The sequence below is a fragment of the Nyctereutes procyonoides genome, unplaced genomic scaffold, assembly GCF_905146905.1.
Source record: "Nyctereutes procyonoides isolate TBG_1078 unplaced genomic scaffold, NYPRO_anot_genome, whole genome shotgun sequence".
In the NCBI taxonomy this organism is placed as follows: Eukaryota; Metazoa; Chordata; class Mammalia; order Carnivora; family Canidae; genus Nyctereutes; species Nyctereutes procyonoides.
The window spans coordinates 8,956,867-8,975,280 of record NW_026575146.1 but is presented as its reverse complement, the minus strand read 5'-3'; the positions used below and the strand labels follow the sequence as shown (position 1 = coordinate 8,975,280).

The 18,414-nt window shown below is 35.7% G+C and overlaps 1 protein-coding gene across 1 annotated transcript in view; it reads left to right on the top strand.

Moving 5' to 3' along the window:
• The window catches only part of LOC129499786 (nesprin-1-like), a 185,813-nt gene that overhangs the window by 67,698 nt on the left and 99,701 nt on the right, over window positions 1–18,414 (top strand). The window lies entirely within an intron of this gene.

Genomic DNA, 18,414 nt, shown 5'->3' with positions numbered 1-18,414 from the left:
ATGGACCACAGATTCAAACTTTGGGAGCAGTAAAATCAAACTGAGGCTATTATATTTCCTTCTTCCCCTAACACACACACACACACACACACACACACACACACACACACACACAGAGCTGTACTGTTGCAGAGGAAAAAAAATATTCTTCAGGGATGTGAGGGGACTAAGTTTACAAAGTGTCGAGGTTTAGCATCTGCATCTTCTTTTTTTCCACACTTCCCCCCAAATCATCAGTATACTCAATCTACCTTGCATGTAATTTGTAAGTAAATCTTTCTTAAAGCCAGTTAAGAAATTTGGTCCTTCTTAAGGACTACAAACCCTCTTTAACTTTTTATCCCCACATTTCCTTGCTCTTAGCCATTAATAGCTGCTTAACAAATAGAAATAAGGTTGAAATGAGAAATTTGAAAAAAATAAGAAAGCCTATTTGTAAATCCTTTGTAAATAATTTCTGTCTTCTTTTCTTCCATGTTTCTTAGAAATAATGCCCTTTTTTAAAAGAGCTTTTTAAAATTTCTTTCTTCCAGCAAAGAAGATTCTGAATAGGTAGAAAATTTAAAGTGATGAGTTTAGTGACTTTTGACTTTTTTCTGAGTCTTGAGTGAATACAAGTGAGAATTTCAAAAATTATAAATGTGAAAATTCAGTGTTAAATATTTTGAGATTGGGTGAGAAGGGACATACTCCCCATCTAGTAAAGGATTAAAAAAATAGTGCCAGTAAACACAAAAGAATACTGTTCAGTCCATACCTTCTGCTGACTTTTCATTACAACACTTGCCATACTGGAGGACAATCCCTTCCTTATAGGGGAAGTGATAAACCCTGGTCTCAAGGCTGTAGGATTATTTATTCCTACTTTATTCTAAATGTGTCAAGATAAACCTAATGGCACAGATTTGTTCAATAAACATATGCTGGAATGTCTTAAACTTTACACGAAGCTCTGATTCTTAGTGTTTGGAAACAGGTGAAGATAGAACATGTAAATAAATATCAAGTTTCTTCTGACTTATAGAAATTTCTTAATTGTCCTGCCTTTGTTAAATGCATACTCTAGTAATAAAAAAAATCAATGATCAGTTCTTTTTGCTTAACACAAACTGTTGCTATCATATTTAAATTAATGAGCAAAAATAAATATAATAAACATTTATTGATGAATAAAATGCCATGTGGGGACAAAACAGTTATGTAAAATATTTAAGTTTTACAGTGATTTTGTGGAGATTGTGTTTTTTGCATCTCCCTTTTACAAGAGTCAACTGAGGTATAAAATGGCTGAGTCTCATAGTAAATGATGATTCTGGGGATTCCAAGTTAGGACTGTAACCATCCCAGAGTCAAACATTTACTTCTGAGGAAATTAATCATTCCATTTCTGCCTCTACTAAGCAGTAATTTTGTTGTTGTTTTCTGTAAGTCATGGTAATAGCTACCATTCTTTATAAACACAGTTTATAATCAAATTTGACATCACAAAAAACATCCCTTAAGATTTAATTTCTCTCCCAAATTCTAAGTGGGACAGAGAAATGAAAACAATTTCCATTCCTTATTTATTTATTTATTTATTTATTTATTTATTTATTTATTTATTTATTTATGAGAGACACAGAGAGAGGCAGAGAAGAGACACAGGCAGAGGGAGAAGCAGGCTCCATGCAGGGAGTCCGACTTAGGACTCCATCCTGGGACTCTGGGATCACACCCCAGGCTGAAGGCTGGCACTAAACTGCTGACCTACCCAGGCATCCCACAATTTCCATTCCTAATTTTGTTATGGTGTCATTTTAATAAGAATGAATATGGCTACAACCCATTCCTATTTTACCTTGAATTTCCAGGTTAAGAAATTACTGTATTCTAGGTTGGAGAGACCCACAAATCTGTAAACATTTTTAATTTAGAGATCTAGTCCTAAATTGTTTTAGGAAGCATAACATGGAACTTTTTAAATATTCTTTGTGGATTCTTGCACCTATATTAGTTTTTCTTTTGTATGGCTTTTTCTTTAACTGATATTTTATGTATTTAAATAATGTAAAAACTCTCTAATATTGTTTATATACACACACATACACAGACACAAACTATATATATGGCAGTATGATTCCCTTGGTAACTCGCTATAATTATGCATGTCTCTAATGAGGTAATTATAATTTTTAACTTGTGTGTCACAATATTAGATATTTATATAACATTCCAGCAAGTTCAAAGAACAAACTAGAAATAAGTAAGATTGTATCTTGTCTAAAAATAAATATGAGAAATTAAATGTCATCGTAATACAGGTCTACAAAGGATTCATTTAATTTCTATCCCAAATTCTAAAAACTTTACATATACATATACATCTAAGGCTATAATTTGGGACTTTAAAAATTTTGAGTGATTTATTTTCAACCCCAAAACAAGACAAAACAAACCCTTGTATGTTTTTAGGACTTTAACATAATAATGCTGAATTCCTAGGTATACACAGAAAAAAGAGTTATTCTTTCCCCTGAAAATGCTGCTGAAGCACTTTTTATAAATCAATAGAAAAACTGTCTTTGTAGAAATGCTGGCATTGGAGAGTGGTGCATTTGGTCAGTAAGCAGGGGGTAAGGCTAAAGAGTGAGAGAATAATATGCTTTTATAGAGGCGTTGCTATAGGGATACTTTTAGGGAGAATGTTGCTAGCCGAGTTGGAAGTTCCTTTGGTGAAAGCTGTGTTTGATTTAGATACTGATTGAATTAGGACAAATTCCAAAAGTTACTATAATATGTGGAATATGATAAAAACAAACTCCAAGACTCCTGGTGCGATAAAAGGTACTTTTGGTATTGTTGTCTATGTGTGTATCTGTGTGCGTGTAGTGTGTATGTGTACGTGAGCATTTGTACTTTTTTTTTCACATAATTTCAGTCTGAATCCTTGGTACAAAAACATTGAGATTGTATAAAATAGATTTTAAAACTGCTCTAAGTTGAAATTTTTTTCCTATTTTATCTGACTTGAACACTATTGGAAGTGAAATGAATAATTCTGTTTCATGGAAAACCTAAAACTAGTATTTACAGTGTAATCCTGAACAGTGAAAATTTGCTAGGAATGCTAAGATAAGATAAAAGCCAAATTTTAGCATAGAAATTTAGATGATTGATATTCAGATGTTTTAAAGAAATGGCTTCTAAAACTTAAGATGTTATTACATTAATGTCTGCCATTTATGACAGAACTAAATATCTTCCTCCAACTAATGAAGAAAACTACTCTTGAAACCTGAATCTTTGGTCAAGAATTTGTCAGTCTGTTAATGACTTAATTTTCTTTTCACTTTCAGTATTATTGCTTTTAACTTCTAATTTTTCTTTATTAAATTATAGATTTTATCTGTTTATAGATTTTGCTTATTTGAGAGAGAGCAAGAGAGAGAGAGAGCACACAAGCAGTGGGGAGGGGTAGAGGGAGAAGGGGGCTCCCCCACTGAGCAGGGAGCCCAATGCAGGACTTGATCCCAGGAACCTGAGATCATTACCCAAGAGTAAGGCAGAAGCATAATCCACTGAACCACTCAGGCACCTTTAAATTCTCATTTTTAAAGTACATTTACTATTTCATTTTTTTATCTGAATGTAATGAAATAATTTCATCTTATATTTTGTTGTTTTCAGATTTTTATAAAGTGTGAGGATGACTCAGAATTTCAACACCTTACCACTATGTTTAGATAGAAAACGGTACCCAGATGCATTCTAGTTTGCTTCTGGAGTCACACAATTTTTTTTTCCAGTGATGAGACCTCTAAACATAATTAGGTAGCTGAGACATTTTTCTTACTAAGAAACAATGTAGAAACAATAGCACATCTTATGCTACTGTTTGGGTGCATGGAATATCCTGTTAGCAACAAGTTTGTTCTTAACCTAGACTCTGGTTTCCAAAGTTTTATATAAAAGGTACCATGCATTCTTATAGCTGATTGAGATTTGGAATCTGGTGTTTGGTTATATAAAAAACACCAAAATCTTATATTTTATATACACTTATCAAGCTATATGTTTCCTTGATTTAAATCTTCACATAATTACAAGTAATGTTTAACTAGTCCTGATTGTTCTGAGTTTCCATGGAATAATTCAGTTGAAATAATGTACTTAAACATTTATACTAATTTAAAATACTGGGAGGTAGTGGAGAACAGAAAACCTCTTCTACTTTTCTCGAGGATATAATTAAAACAGCTATACAATACCATATAAGTAATATTAATGTAAGATAGTACATATTATACATTATTATATATGATGTAATCTATATATTTTATATATTTTCTTTCCCTAAGGATATAATTAGAATAGTTATATTAAAAAGTATAATAGCTTCTTTTTAAATTGGGAGAGTCTTTATTCTGCAGGTTACCTCTTCCTAAGGTTTCTTATCATACTGACTTCTTTACTTCACTTCCTACCTATGCATATATGGAGGGCAAGTCTTCCTTTTTTCTAGATGTCTTAAACTCAGTTACTTTCAGGTGATTGGAGAAGCAGCTGGTCTAAGAAAATAGAGTAATGGGTATGTGGAAAACTGGGAAATGATAAATCACACCCCGAAACATTCAAGTTAAAACATTTTCTTAGAACATTGGTGAAAGAAAACACATTTGGAGAAGTGTTGGACACTCTCTGTTTCTTATTTGCCTAGGCTCCTGGTTGATGATGTTTAGTAATTGAAAGAACAGGATCCCCTACACGGAAAGAATATGACAGGATGGACTATAATATGGAGGCCAGACAGAGGGCAGGACTAGCCAGTGGTTGCTGGAATTATCTGGTTGGAGAAGTAGAAAGTTACCTCAGGTAGGAAGGCCCAGAGGGCAGAAAGGCAGAACCAAGCTTTGTTGGTTGGATTGAGAAAGCACATAAATTAGTGAGAAAGCATTCAAACTGGTAGGACTAAATCAACTGGATGATTTGGAGAACCTGTGTAATTGACTATCTTATCAGAGGTATGACACTGCCCTTTTCTTTATGCTATCGTCTTTATGTCAGATGTAGCACAACTTATAGGGTACAGCACAAGTCCTGCCCTTTAGTCCTGGGGCTCTCACTTCTTCAGCCACCCAGAGTGTAGCCTGTAGGAGGTCCATACCCTGAGCCCCTCCCCAGGATATGTCATCCGCCCAAGAGATTTGCCTCATCCTAGACATGCCCCTCTCCAATGCAGCTCATATCCAGTGAGTGGACAATGCCTGGGGACAAAGTCGCAGCTCCTTGCCTCAATTTAGGACATCTTTGAAAGAGATCCCAGCAAAAAAAAAGAAAAGAAAGAAAAGAAAGAAAGGAAGGAAGGAAGGAAGGAAGGAAGGAAGGAAGGAAGAAAGAAAGAAAGAAAGAAAGAAAGAAAGAAAGAAAGAAGAAAGAAAGAGATCCAGCTTCAGAGACATAATTGCATCTCTGTTCAACATCTCTCTCTCTGCCCAATGCTGCTTCCCTCACAGCCTTAAAAATGTTGTTTCTGAGAGCACATACCCAAAAAACTTTCCTGCTGACAAAATTTCTTCAAGCTATGGTTTCCCTGTTGGCCTGACCTATGATACATGATAATACTAAGGCAGATACAAATATAGAGATGGAGAATAAAGATATGGAAAAGGTTGGAGAACTGAACACATTAAGGTGTCTCCTGAGAGAAGTCCTTTTAGCTTGTAGTTCAAGAAGATGGTGGAACAGTCATGACTTGGATTGGAGGTGCTCTATTGGCTAGATTCTGGTCAGTTAGTTGCTAATATGGTGCAGAAAGCAAGGAGTCAGACTTATTAATTTGGCTTTAACACTCATTTGCTGAGACAATTTATTTCTGAAATGGTGGTTTCATCTGTGAGTTGAGGTTAGTATCTCTAGGGTTTGGTTAACAATCAGATGACATAAATAAAAATATTCTGGAAATCCCAATGGGCAATTGGGATGTGCAAGTAGAGTGAAGTGATTGAAGCCACAGCTTTGGAGAGACACAGAACCATGCTCTGCCTCTTAGTGACTGTATCACCTTAGACAAGTCTTTTTTACAGGCAAAATACAGGTTGGGTGATATTTCCTCTTAGGGTTGTTGCAAAGTTTAAATTAGATAATATGTACAATGAATGTACATAACATTATGCCTGCCACATGATATTTTCTAAATAGATGATGGCTGTTACTATTATTTTAAAGCTTAAAACACTCATCAGCTGTTGTCTCATGTGGAAGCCTCTGCAACTGGCACAGTGGTCGGTCACAGGTTCTATTATCCAGTGAATTTTCTTTTATGACAAAGGTCACTGCTGTCACTCCAGTCCTAAAGCAACAAAAAACTACATACAGTCTGGTGCTCTGTTTGTGACTGAACACTGAATGCAGGTTTTCCAAGTGGCTAACTTAATGTTATGATCCAGGGTTGAATATGTTTGAGATTGGAATTTGTGGCATCTCCTTCTCAAATTTGGTGATTTGATCTTATTTTTCAGTTTTACTGTTTTCAGCTTTTATTATTTTGCCTCCATTTCAAATTGCGATTTCACTGTTAAAATTGTACCTCTCTTTACTTCTGAAGAGGATGTGCAGTATAAAATAGAAGTGAAATTGTGTCAAATTATTATATTTGTGTTTGGATCTTGATAAAAAATAATGAAGAGGGGGAAAAAGAAAATTTAGATCACAGGTTGAAAATAAGAAATAATATTAGCAGTAATTTGACATACAAAGTCCCCAAATGTGGGATTGTAATCATAAACCTACTTAAGACAAAGGGCATAATTTAGTGAGAAAAAACAAAAACAACTGAAATTTGGAGGTTCTAGCTAAGAAAAAGTCATATTTATATGAAAGAACTATATATGTTTTTAAAAAGTGTACTCTAAATATCAAAAATAGAATATATGAACACTGTGATCAACTGCTCTCTGCTCTCTCTCCTTACCCAAAATAAAACACTGTATTTTGATTGATTAAAATACTAGTGTTGAAGTACAATTTAATGTTAAAATAAAATGGTTGTATGAAGATGGTATTTTACAACATTTTCTAATACCTGGTTTCCTTCTGCTGCACTCATATTGCTAAGCACTCACAACAGGAAAAGATTTCAAAGTTGTGGTAATTTTCTTGCAAAATCAGGAGATGTACCACTTTGTACAATTAGGGAGCTATGTTGTAGCAAGTTCATCCAGTACCAGCTTGAAACTTTTCTAAAGGTTTCTGCCCTAATTAGAAGTAATCTTTCATCAAGGAGATTAGCTGTTCTCACTTTTTATTTATCATGTGACTTTTATTTGTAATTTATTAGAAAAAAAAATTTAGTTGTAGAAGCAGCATTTTCCACCTAGATCCTATGAGCAAGTGGTAGGGGCTGGCTTTCACTATTTGTACTGTTCAAGTTGCCTTCCATTTCATACTGTGGACTTTTTTTTTTAATCCACTCACGTATTCCATCTTACTGTCCTTTATGTTGCATGCATATACTTCTTTTTGATTCCTGTTCTCCCTGCTGGAGTGTAAGGAGCCACATCATCCTCTCAGATTGTGTCCATAGCGGGTCAGAGTAGGGTGTCAGCTCATAGGAGAGGTGTGATAGTATTTGTTTAAATAAATGAGGGCAGCTCCGGTGGCTTAGCAGTTTAGTGCTGCCTTCAGCTCAGGGCCTGATCCTGGAGACCCAGGATAGAGTTCCACATCAGGCTCCCTGCATGGAACCTGCTTCTCACTCTGTATCTGTCTCTGCCTCTCTCTCTTTCTCTCTCTTTGTGTGTGTGTGTGTGTGTCTCCATGAATAAATAAATAAAATATTTTAAAAAATAAGGTTAGAGGGATCCCTGGGTGGCACAGTGGTTTGGCGCCTGCCTTTGGCCCAGGGCACGATCCTGGAGACCCGGGATCGAATCCTACGTCGGGCTCCCAGTGCATGGAGCCTGCTTCTCCCTCTGCCTGTGTCTCTGCCTCTCTCTCTCTCTGTGTGACTATCATAAATAAATAAAAAAATTAAAAAAAATAAGGTTAGAAAAGAACTCAGATTCATAGTAAGATGTTACTAAATTTTGAAAAAGTAACTTTAATGAAACAGAGCTTTTATATCTGGTCATTGGTTTCATATAAAAGAAATATGATTCCAATTCCAAAACTCTTAGAAGCACTAAATAATTACTGATACTTAAAAAAATTGAAGCAATGGTCAGGGCACTCAACAGAGGCAAAGCTCCCTAGAAATTTTCTTTTCTCATCTTTTTCCTCAAACTCACTCCTCTGATAGCTATTGATCTTCTCTTCTGTCCTCCCCAGTTAATCTATGCTTAATCATATGGAGAATAACTTTGGGTGTCCTTGTTCCTTATCACTCTTTTCTACTTTACTTATCTGATCAGAGCATCAAAGGCCCAGAAAGTGGACCCAACCAAGTATGCTGAGAAACCTATTGTAGAAGACAGAGTGATGGGGAAGGAAAAGGAAGATTACTTGTGTGTTTGTCATACAATTAAATGTGTTTGTTTCAGTTAGCCATCACCTGTGTACCAAACCACACCAAACTTAAAGATAATCATTTTATGGATTTATGGATTGGTTTACTAGTTCACAGTTAAATATGGATGTCCTTATTTCCTAAGGACATATATATAAGACAATGTGCTAGGCAGTGATTTAGTCTCTATGTATATAATGATGGGGAGATTTCTTGCCTTGAGGAATTTGTAATCATGTATGTATGGGAGTGTCAGAGAGAAGACATAAGAGATGTATCAATCTTGAATCCTTAGGTCTCAATTTTTTGGTTTCATCTGGGATGAGTTTATCTGCAGGGTTGGCTGAATAAGGTCCAAAATGACCTCATCCATGTGTCTGGCAGTTGGCTCTGGCTCAATTCTCCACATGGACTCTTGTCCTCCCATATAGACTGCTTTCTTTACATGCTGGTTTTAAGACAGAAATATAAGACAGCTAAAACAGAAAGTACAAGACTTCTTAAGGCCTAGAATCAGATGGCATAAAGTCATTTCTGCTGTATTATTGATAAAAGCAAGGATAATACAAGATCATATTCAAGGAGAGGAGAAATCAATTCTACCCTTTGATGAGAGAAAGAACAAAGTCACCTTGGAAAAGAAGATGCATATTGGGACCAGAGAATTTTGTGGCCACAGTTTAAAATCTGTCCTTTTGTCACTATTATTTATATTCTTTTACATCAAAATACATTCACTTCCTCTCAAGAGTTTGAAAATCTCTTCCATTAATGTCGACAAGCTCCAAATCCAGTGTTATGTGATCTGCATCTGGTCCACATACAAATGAGACTCCTCAAGTATAATTCTTCTCAATCCCCAGGCCTATAACTAAAAAGAGAAGGGGCTACACCCTATTCATCCAATATGCAATGATGAGACCAGGGGCCAGGACCATTGCAGTAGATGTCTCTGTACAAAGAATGGAAAAGAGATAACAGTCATGGTCTGAAATTTTGAAATCCAGCTAGGGACATGTGGCTAGTCCCTTTAATCAGGGGGCCAGTGACATTCCCTGCTTTTTTGCTAAGAAGTAGTTCATGTTTATGGCTGATAGTCTTCTTACCCTTCTTCCTAGTCATATAAAGTTGTGGTTCCCAAGTATTGTCTTCATTTTGAACTGTCCTGTCCCTTTAGTGCAAGGTGGTGGTGTTTTTGCTTAACAGATTTGTTGACTTGAGGCACCTGAGTGGATCAGTTGGTTGAACATCTGACTCTTGATTTTGGCTCCGGTCATTATCTCAGGGTCATGAGGTGGAGCCCCACATTGAGCTCTGAGCTCAGCTTGGAGTCTGCTTGTTCCTTTCCCTCCCCCAGCTTGCTCACTCTCAGTCTCTCTCTCTGTCTCTCTCTCTGTCTCTCTCAAATAAATAGTCTTTTATAGATTGGTGACTTCCTGAAAATCTGCTTGGAGTTCACACTGTGCCACTCAAATCCAAAATTTATTTTTTATTAAAGATTTATTTATTTATTTTTGAGAGAGAGAGAGAGAGAATGTTCATACACAAGCAGGAGGAGGGACAGAAGGTGAGGGAGAGAATCTCAAGGAGACTCCCCGCTGAGAATGGACCCATTGTGAGGCTCAATCTCATGACCCTGAGCTTGTGACCTGAGATGAAATCAAGAGACCAGTGCTTAACCAACTGAGTCACCAAAGCACCCCTCAAATCCAAAATTTAAAAAAATTTTGGACTACATGTAAGGCTGCTATGGGCAGTGCCCTTAACGTTTTTAGAAGCTGGTTTGTCTAGCTGAAAAGGTCAAGTAGGCACTACCTTAAATCTTTCTGAGTTCTTAACAGTGGGTCTTATAGTCAACACTGTTGCTTTATTGTTAACCTGAAGCTACTTTCTACTTTGCAAATATTTTTTCAGGAAATACTGGGAATGACAAAGCATCATATTTTCTAATCTAACACAGGAACCAAAAAGTGCCTTCTTTGGTTCATCTTTCTCTCCTCCAATTCCTCATAGAAAGGCAGTTGATGCTTTCAGATTTCTGCAGGGAAACCTCTCTAGCCAAATACACAAGTTCAAGTTACTGCATACAGAATATGTAATAGATAAAATATATGTGGCTCTCCTTCCAATCTCTGATAGCAGTGGGCTGCTGTCCTTTCAGTCTCTACTAACAGTCTGTGTCCTTCCAGCCTCCTTCCCATCTGGTCCCAGGGCCAATACCACATATTTTAGATTTTTGTTAATGAAGCACTATATTCCCAGTAGCAGTTTCTGTTTCATTTAGTCTTTGCTAAGCTACCACCGAAATTTAGTGGCTTAAAGCAGTAACACATTATGATTTCTCATGTTCTTGTGGGTGGGCTGGGTGTTTCCTCTGCTGGCTTGCCTGAGCTCATTTACATGGATGCATTCAGCTAGAGGATTAGTAGGACTAGTAGGTCCACTGACTTGGATGTCTGACAATTGGTGCTGGCTGTCACTTGAGGTACCTCAGTTCTCTTCAACGTGACTTTTTCCCTGTAGGAAGCTAGATCAACTTCCTTGTGTGTGGTCTCAGGGTAGGGCTCTAAGAAACCAAAATGGACCCTCAACGTTTCTCAAGTCCCAGCCTCAGAAGTCATATAAAATCATATCAGCCACATTATTGGTCAAAGCAATCTCAAAGCCAATCTAGATTCAATGGGTGGGGAAATCCACTCTAGGTGTTTTTTTTTTTTAATATTTCATTTATTTATTCATGAGAGACAGAGAGAGAGAGAGAGAAGCAGAGATGCAGGCAGAGGGAGAAGCAGGCTCCCTTCAAGGAGCGCCTGATGTGGGACTCCATCGTGGGACTCCGGGACCACCCCCTGAGCCAAAGGCAGACCGTCAACCTCTGAGCCACCCAAGCATCCCTCCACTCTAGGTGTTGATAGGAGGCAGTGAAATCAGATTGCAAAGGGTATGATGCTCAGGATAAAAGGAATTTGTGTACATATTTTGTAATCAGGCACAACCTGGTTTTGTACATTTTGTTTTCATTTATGTTTAACTTACAAATCTAAACATTGGGTAATTAAAAACTCTATTTCATTATGTTGAAATAGCCAACATTGGGCAGACCCAGATGGCCTAGCAGTTTAGCGCCACCTTCAGCCCAGGGTCTCGTACTGGAGACCCGGGATTCAGTCCCATGTCAGGCTCCCTGCATGGAGCCTGCTTCTCCCTCTGTGTCTCTGCCTCTCTCTGTCTCTCATTAATAAATAAATAAAATCTTTAAAAAAAAAGAAGAAGAAGAAGAAATAGCCAACATACCATAAACTCCACCTATGTATGACAGAGTTAGTGATGATTTTAGCAATTGTAGATCTACAATTGGGACCATAAAATTCTAATCCCAAAACCAGTAATTTGATTGAGGCCATCTTATTGGGGCTATTATTTAGTTAATACATCGTATTAACTAATACAGTAGTGATTTCATTGTCACTCTTTTTTTGTTGTCTTTTCCTTTGTAGCCATGTCATTTATTGCACCAAAAAGTTCAATCTACTTTCTACTTTAAAATTTCTTTCCAACTTTTTACTGAGGTGAATTCATCTGCATCAGAAATAATGAAAAAACTTTATTAGATATAGTTAGGAAATTATGATTTAAATTTTTTATTTTAAATTAGCATTTATATATTTCAGGTAACTCAAATCTATAAGACTTTTATTTAAGCCATCATTGTCATTAAAGCACCTAAAGAATAAAATGATAATCTGCAAAAAACCAAAAAGTTGATCATAACCTATTGCAAGCTATCAATGTATCAATGTATGATACACTAATATTTTTGTAAAAGACAGCAATTTCAGACTTAACAATTTTAATTACCTGTTTAAACAGTCTTCCTTGTTGGTTGTTTTTATATTGACATGACATTGATTAAGGATGGATACATCCAGGAGTTCAGTATTTTGATCTTCATGATTGTTCATGACTCTTAAAAATATACATCTTTATGTGCATATCCATTTATGAAATCCTCACTCAGAAATAAGTTCTTATAGACGATTTGTTAAATGTATTGAAATATGCCAACTTCAATATTGTTAGTATTTTTAAAAACACCATCTGTTAGGGGGCTCCTGGGTAGGGCTCAATTAGTTAAGCATCTGCTTTGGCTCAGGTCATGATCCTGGGGTCTCAGGATCAAGCCCTGAGGAATGAGCCCTGAGTCTTGGGGCTCCCTGCTCACTGGGGAGTCATCCCTCTTCCTCTGCCCCTCCCCCACCCTCATGCTTTCTCAGTTTTACATATTATATATGGTAAAATGAAAATACAACTAACTAGTATGTTTGTAGACAGCAAAATTTTCATGATTGATTGCAAAGGCCCAAATAACCCAGGCCACTTTTTACTATGGCCTCTTTGCTTGCGGGTATATGTATAAGTTACTTTGGACAAAGTATAGTGCAAAATCAGCAAGTCACTTTTACTATGACTCATCATGAAGAAAACTGGCAAAGAAATAGAGAAACTGAATGTCAGAGCCAGCTCCCTTCATCTTTCACTTGTTTCTAAAGAGGGATAGTGCCTTGGAATATTGAGATTATTTGTTATAACAACATTATCCAGGGCCATACTTGTACTAAACAGCCTTCCTATGTAGGCCTTCCTCTTTTAAGGCCTAACAGCTTCTAACTCCTGAGGTCTGTCGGACCAACTGCCTTTGAAATGGAACCAGTGATGGAGACCTCAGGGTGAGGTCTAATTTCCACAACTAGTTTCTTTTCTTCACACAGTCTGGCCTTTTAATTTATTTTTTTTTAATTTAAATTCAATTAGTCTGTGCCTCTCTCTGTCTCTCATGAATAAATATATAAAATCTTAAAAAAATAAATTCAATTAGCCAATATATAGTACATCATTAGTTTCAGATGTAGCTTTCCATAATTCATCAGTTACAAATAATACCCAGTGCCTTTAGAAGGAAACCAAGATTCAAGTTTACAGAGGAGGAGAGTTTGAGCTGCCTCTGCCCAGTAATATGTGGATCAAAACCTGGCCTTAAAGAGCCTCTTATAGGTTCTTATCTGTGGAGCACCCACCTCACCTCACCTTTGTGCTGATGCACTTATCTTACCTAGACATTTCATGATGCATGTGCAGTGCATTTGGAGCCTGCTGCTTCTCTTTCTTTCCTTGGTTAGTGGCATCATTATTGCAGTTGCTTATGATAAAAGTCTAGAAAGCACCCCTAGCTCCTGTCTGTCTACTTCTGACAGTTATCTTGCAGCCATCTCCTGCACCTCGTCCCTCTTGGCATGTCCCCAGAACAGAATTCATCACTTTTAACATGCGTTCTGTTCATGTATTCCCAAATATCCTCCTTGCTCCCAGCTTCTTCTTTCAGTTAAGCCTCTACATTGCCATTTCTGTGTCTCAAGTCTCATATGATCGTGTCTTTGGCTTATCCAAACTGTTGATGGCTCCCCTTTGTCCATAAGATAGAGATCAAACTCCATGGCATGCTATTCAAAGACTTTAATAACCTGATCATTACCTATTTTCTAGGCTTACTTCTTTGTTAACCTTTCTTAAACTCTCTCCACTTTATACTCCAGTCATAACATATTTTTACTGTCACTTTAATATATCATACCATGTTTTTAAAAGACTGCCTGTTTCTCCTAAAAAGTTCTCTACCTGCAAATCTCTACTTATCTGTAGATGTTTGATGTAATGGCACATCCTTTTTTAGCTTTTCTGAATCTTTCAGCCTGTTCCATTACCCTGTAAGAGAATTACTTGCTCATGTATTTATATTCCCTCAACATCTTATCTTTCTCAAATTATAGTAGCTGACACATTGCTTTGAGCTATTATTTACATACTTGTCTCTTTCATTTATTACTAGTCCTTAGAATAGGGACAGTTTTTTAGTCTCCAGCACTTCCTTAGAAAATGCATCCATTAATTTCTTTATTAAGTATCTGTTATGCAATAATGAATAAGACAGTGATGTATAAGTCAGATGTGGTCCATGCCATCTCATCTAAAACTTAAATTCTAGTGGTAGAAATGAATAGGCATCTGAAAGATGATGGTGTTTTCAGTAGATGTTGGTTTGATGAGATATTTGGGAAATTAGACCAACAGAAATTCCTAATGAATTTGTTGTGGGGGATTGGGATAAGTAAAGACCCAAGGATGGCCTCCAATAGACTGGCTTAAGGACTAAATAGATTTTAGTTTGCATTAATAGGAATTAGAGAATAAGATTTAAAAACAACTTCTTGTTCTCTGTAATTCCCAGAACTGGAGACCTAAGTTTACATGTGTGACTTAGACAAATTTCTTTGTGTTTACAAGTAACATGCCTGTTCAGCTAAATGGCTTAATGAATTACCCTTTATACAATTTAAGTGGAAATGTTTAGCACACATACATATGGACACTTGGTAAGACCATATCATGCTGTTGTTCTGAAAAATGTAAGATAGAAAAATTGCTATAAGATTAATAGTTAAATACACTTAAATAATGCTTTTTGAAATAGAACTACATATTCCCAAGAACTATAAACCTGTATCAAGGAGGTTGGTAAGGTCAGTTCTTCATCAACAGCTTTATGGATATTGTTTTAATGCAATGTGGTAGACGTTCATTTCATGTTTTATGTTATTTCCATGATTTAAACATATTATGCTGTTGATATCAGATTTAATTACCAAAACTTGGACTAAATTATTTTGATTTTTGTATGAAAAAAGTGAATATTTGCTGACATGATATTTTAGGAATTTTTCCTTATTTGGGGAATATAGTAGGTAAAATCAGAAAATATTTACTTAGAATTCAGTTGGCTAAAAAAATAAAAAAAAAAATAAAAAAAATAAAAAAAAAAGAATTCAGTTGGCTGTGTCTGATATATAAAGAGTAAATTGCTAGGATCCAATAAACTCTGCATTTGCGCTATATTGTAAAAGGAAACATGTAGAGAATTTGAAACTTAGATATATACAATGCATGCTCCAAAAAAACCCCCATAATTTGAGCTTTCTAAAAAAAATTTTATAATATGAGCTTTCTAACTTATAAACTCAGATTTACCATCAGATGAAACTGTTATAATAGCAGTATTGTTTCATTAAGGTGGGAGTAGTAAAAATATAACAACTTAAAATCAGGAAGTAATATCAATAGATTATTACCTAAATTTATGACTTGTACAACTAACACTATGCTAATTTAAGATTTTAAAACATTGATATCTTGTAACAATAATAAAATTATACGTAATCTCAAAATGTTTAAAATTTTACATACACTCTAACTGTACGTGAAGTCTATTTTAAACTTAGAAGGATTTTATATATTATAGAAGTTCTGAATTTCATCAAATCTAGTTTGCTTGATTAGTTAAGATTATTCTGCTGCTACATGACTTTATTTATAGAACCTAAAGATTCTAAGGTCAAACTCAAATGGATTTAACTATGAATTTATCATTTTAATATGATTAATATTTGATATGACTAATATAGTAATTTCTCTGCTATCCTTGGACAGCAGTATAACAATGTAAAAACCTGACATTTGGCTCTGCTACTAAGTAGCTTTGGTAAAAATGCTTAACTTCAATGTGCCTTGGTTTTCTTATTTGTAAAATGGCACTATAATAGTTCTTGCTTGAAGATTTGTTATAAGAATTAAATGAGTGGGCACCTGGGTGCCAGTGGTTGAGCATCTGCCTGTGGCTCAGTTTGTGATCCCAGGGTCCTGGGATCCAGTCCCACATCTGGCTCCCTGTGGAGAGCTTGCTTCTTCCTCTGCTTATGTCTCTGCCTTTCTCTGTGTCTTTCATGAATAAACAAATAAAATCTAAAGAATTAAATGAGTTAATAAGTATATATTACATATAATAATTGGCTTAATTAAAATATAATGGGATCTATACAGAGACATAGAGAGAAATATCAGTGCCTGGGTATACCTGAAACTAATATAACACTGTATGTTAATTATACTTGAATAAAAAGAAAAGAAAAGAGAATGGTTCAAAAGAATAAACGGTATGCGGATTTTGCTGGGTATATTTATGTAGGGAAAGAAGACATTAATAATATTGTTGAAGGGATGATTACATACATGTAGACTCATCCAGAGTACTTGCTTGCTGAATCATTTCAAACTGACAAATCAATAATTACTTTGATTTGCTAGGGAAAGAACACTACTAGAAATAATTAAATATACCTGGAACCAGAAGTTAAATTTGCATTATCACTTCCCATACTGCAAATAATTTAAAAAAATATTATGGGTCATATTATGTTAGAGCACAGAATTTATATATTATAGGTGACAATAAGCTGCTTTTGTGCTAATTATATCACTTAGCATTTGCCAAAACAATCACATTTTTAAAAACAGATTTTATTTACTTATTCATAAGAGACACAGAGAGAAGCAGAGACTAGGGGAAAAGCAGGCTCCCTATTGGGGGCCCATTGAGGAACTCCATCCTAGGACCCTGAGATCACACCCTGAGCAGAAGGCAGACGCTCAACTGCTGAGCCACCCAGGCGATCCAAAATAATCACATTTTTGATTCAATAAATTATTTCTCATTTTTCCCTTTATATCCTTCCTTGGTCAAAAAACATACCAAATGGAGTGATATTTTTAAAATTTAAAGCAAAGCATGCCATTTTAGTATTTTAAAATTTACTTTCTCTAATTTCCAATAAATTATGTTTCTTTCTCTACAGTAAATTGTTATCTAATCCTCAATGTAACAGGCCATTCATGTCATGGTCTAAAAATAAGTATTTTGTTTAGAGTCAGATGTATCAGGTAATTCAAAGGAAGATACGTAATACAAAAAATTAATAAAGCAAATAAAATTATTAGAATTCAACTTTCAGCAAGTTTGGCAGGACATTGTCAGGTGTTCACTCAACTCCACTACCTTTTTTCTTTTTCCAGGAACATAGAAGGGCTCTGTTTCCAGCTTCTTTTGTAGTTCAATTTGAGATTTTACCTGGGTTTTCCAAAAAGATGTGGACAGAAGTCTTCTTTCAAACTCAGCCCTTCAAACATCCCATGTAATTCTTAAGTTCTTTAAAAACAAAAAGAGAAAAAAAATCTGTGTCTGATATATTAAAAATGTTGCCTATTATCATACTGGTGTGTTTTTGTATGTACTTGAAAGTTTAAAAGCACATGCTTAAACTACATTAGAAGTAACAGCATTCTGTAAATTCTGTGGACATATCCAAAAGCTCTCTAAATTAAAATGCTTTGTTATTAATTTTCTTCATTCCTTCACTGAACAGTATTTTTTTTTGGTCATATTTGTAGATATTGGGAACAAAGTTACTGTCCTCATAGGGCTTATATTCTCAGGTAGTCAGATGTTTTCTGCTGAAGCCCAAGAGAGATCAGTTCCAGAGATACAGATCTGAGCACCATCCCTGAAAGGGTGAGGAGTTGAAATGATGTCTTATTCAACTGCATTCCTCACAACATCTGATCTAGTGTTTTACAAACAGTGGACACTTGGTAGATATTTGTAGAATGAATAGAACTTACCCTTTCTTAAAAGGTGTTTAATGGGCCCCTTTCTCTCTGGTCTTCATATCTTTATGCCTCTAATTATAGCCTTCCTGGACCCTACCTCTTTTTCTCCCCTGATACTAGTTTTCTATTGTTTCATAAGAAATTACCACAAACTTAGCAATTTAATACAATTTTCCTGGGTAGCTCAGTGGGTTAAGCAACAGACTCTTGATTTCATGATCTCAGGGTTGTGAGATAGAGCCCTAGAGAGCGCCATGTTGGACTTCATGTTGGGTGTGGAGTTGCTTAGCATTCTTTATTTTCTCTCTGCACTGCCCCACACTCTTTCTCCCCCATCTCTAAAAAAAAAACCCTGTACCCCCACCCCCCCAAAAGAC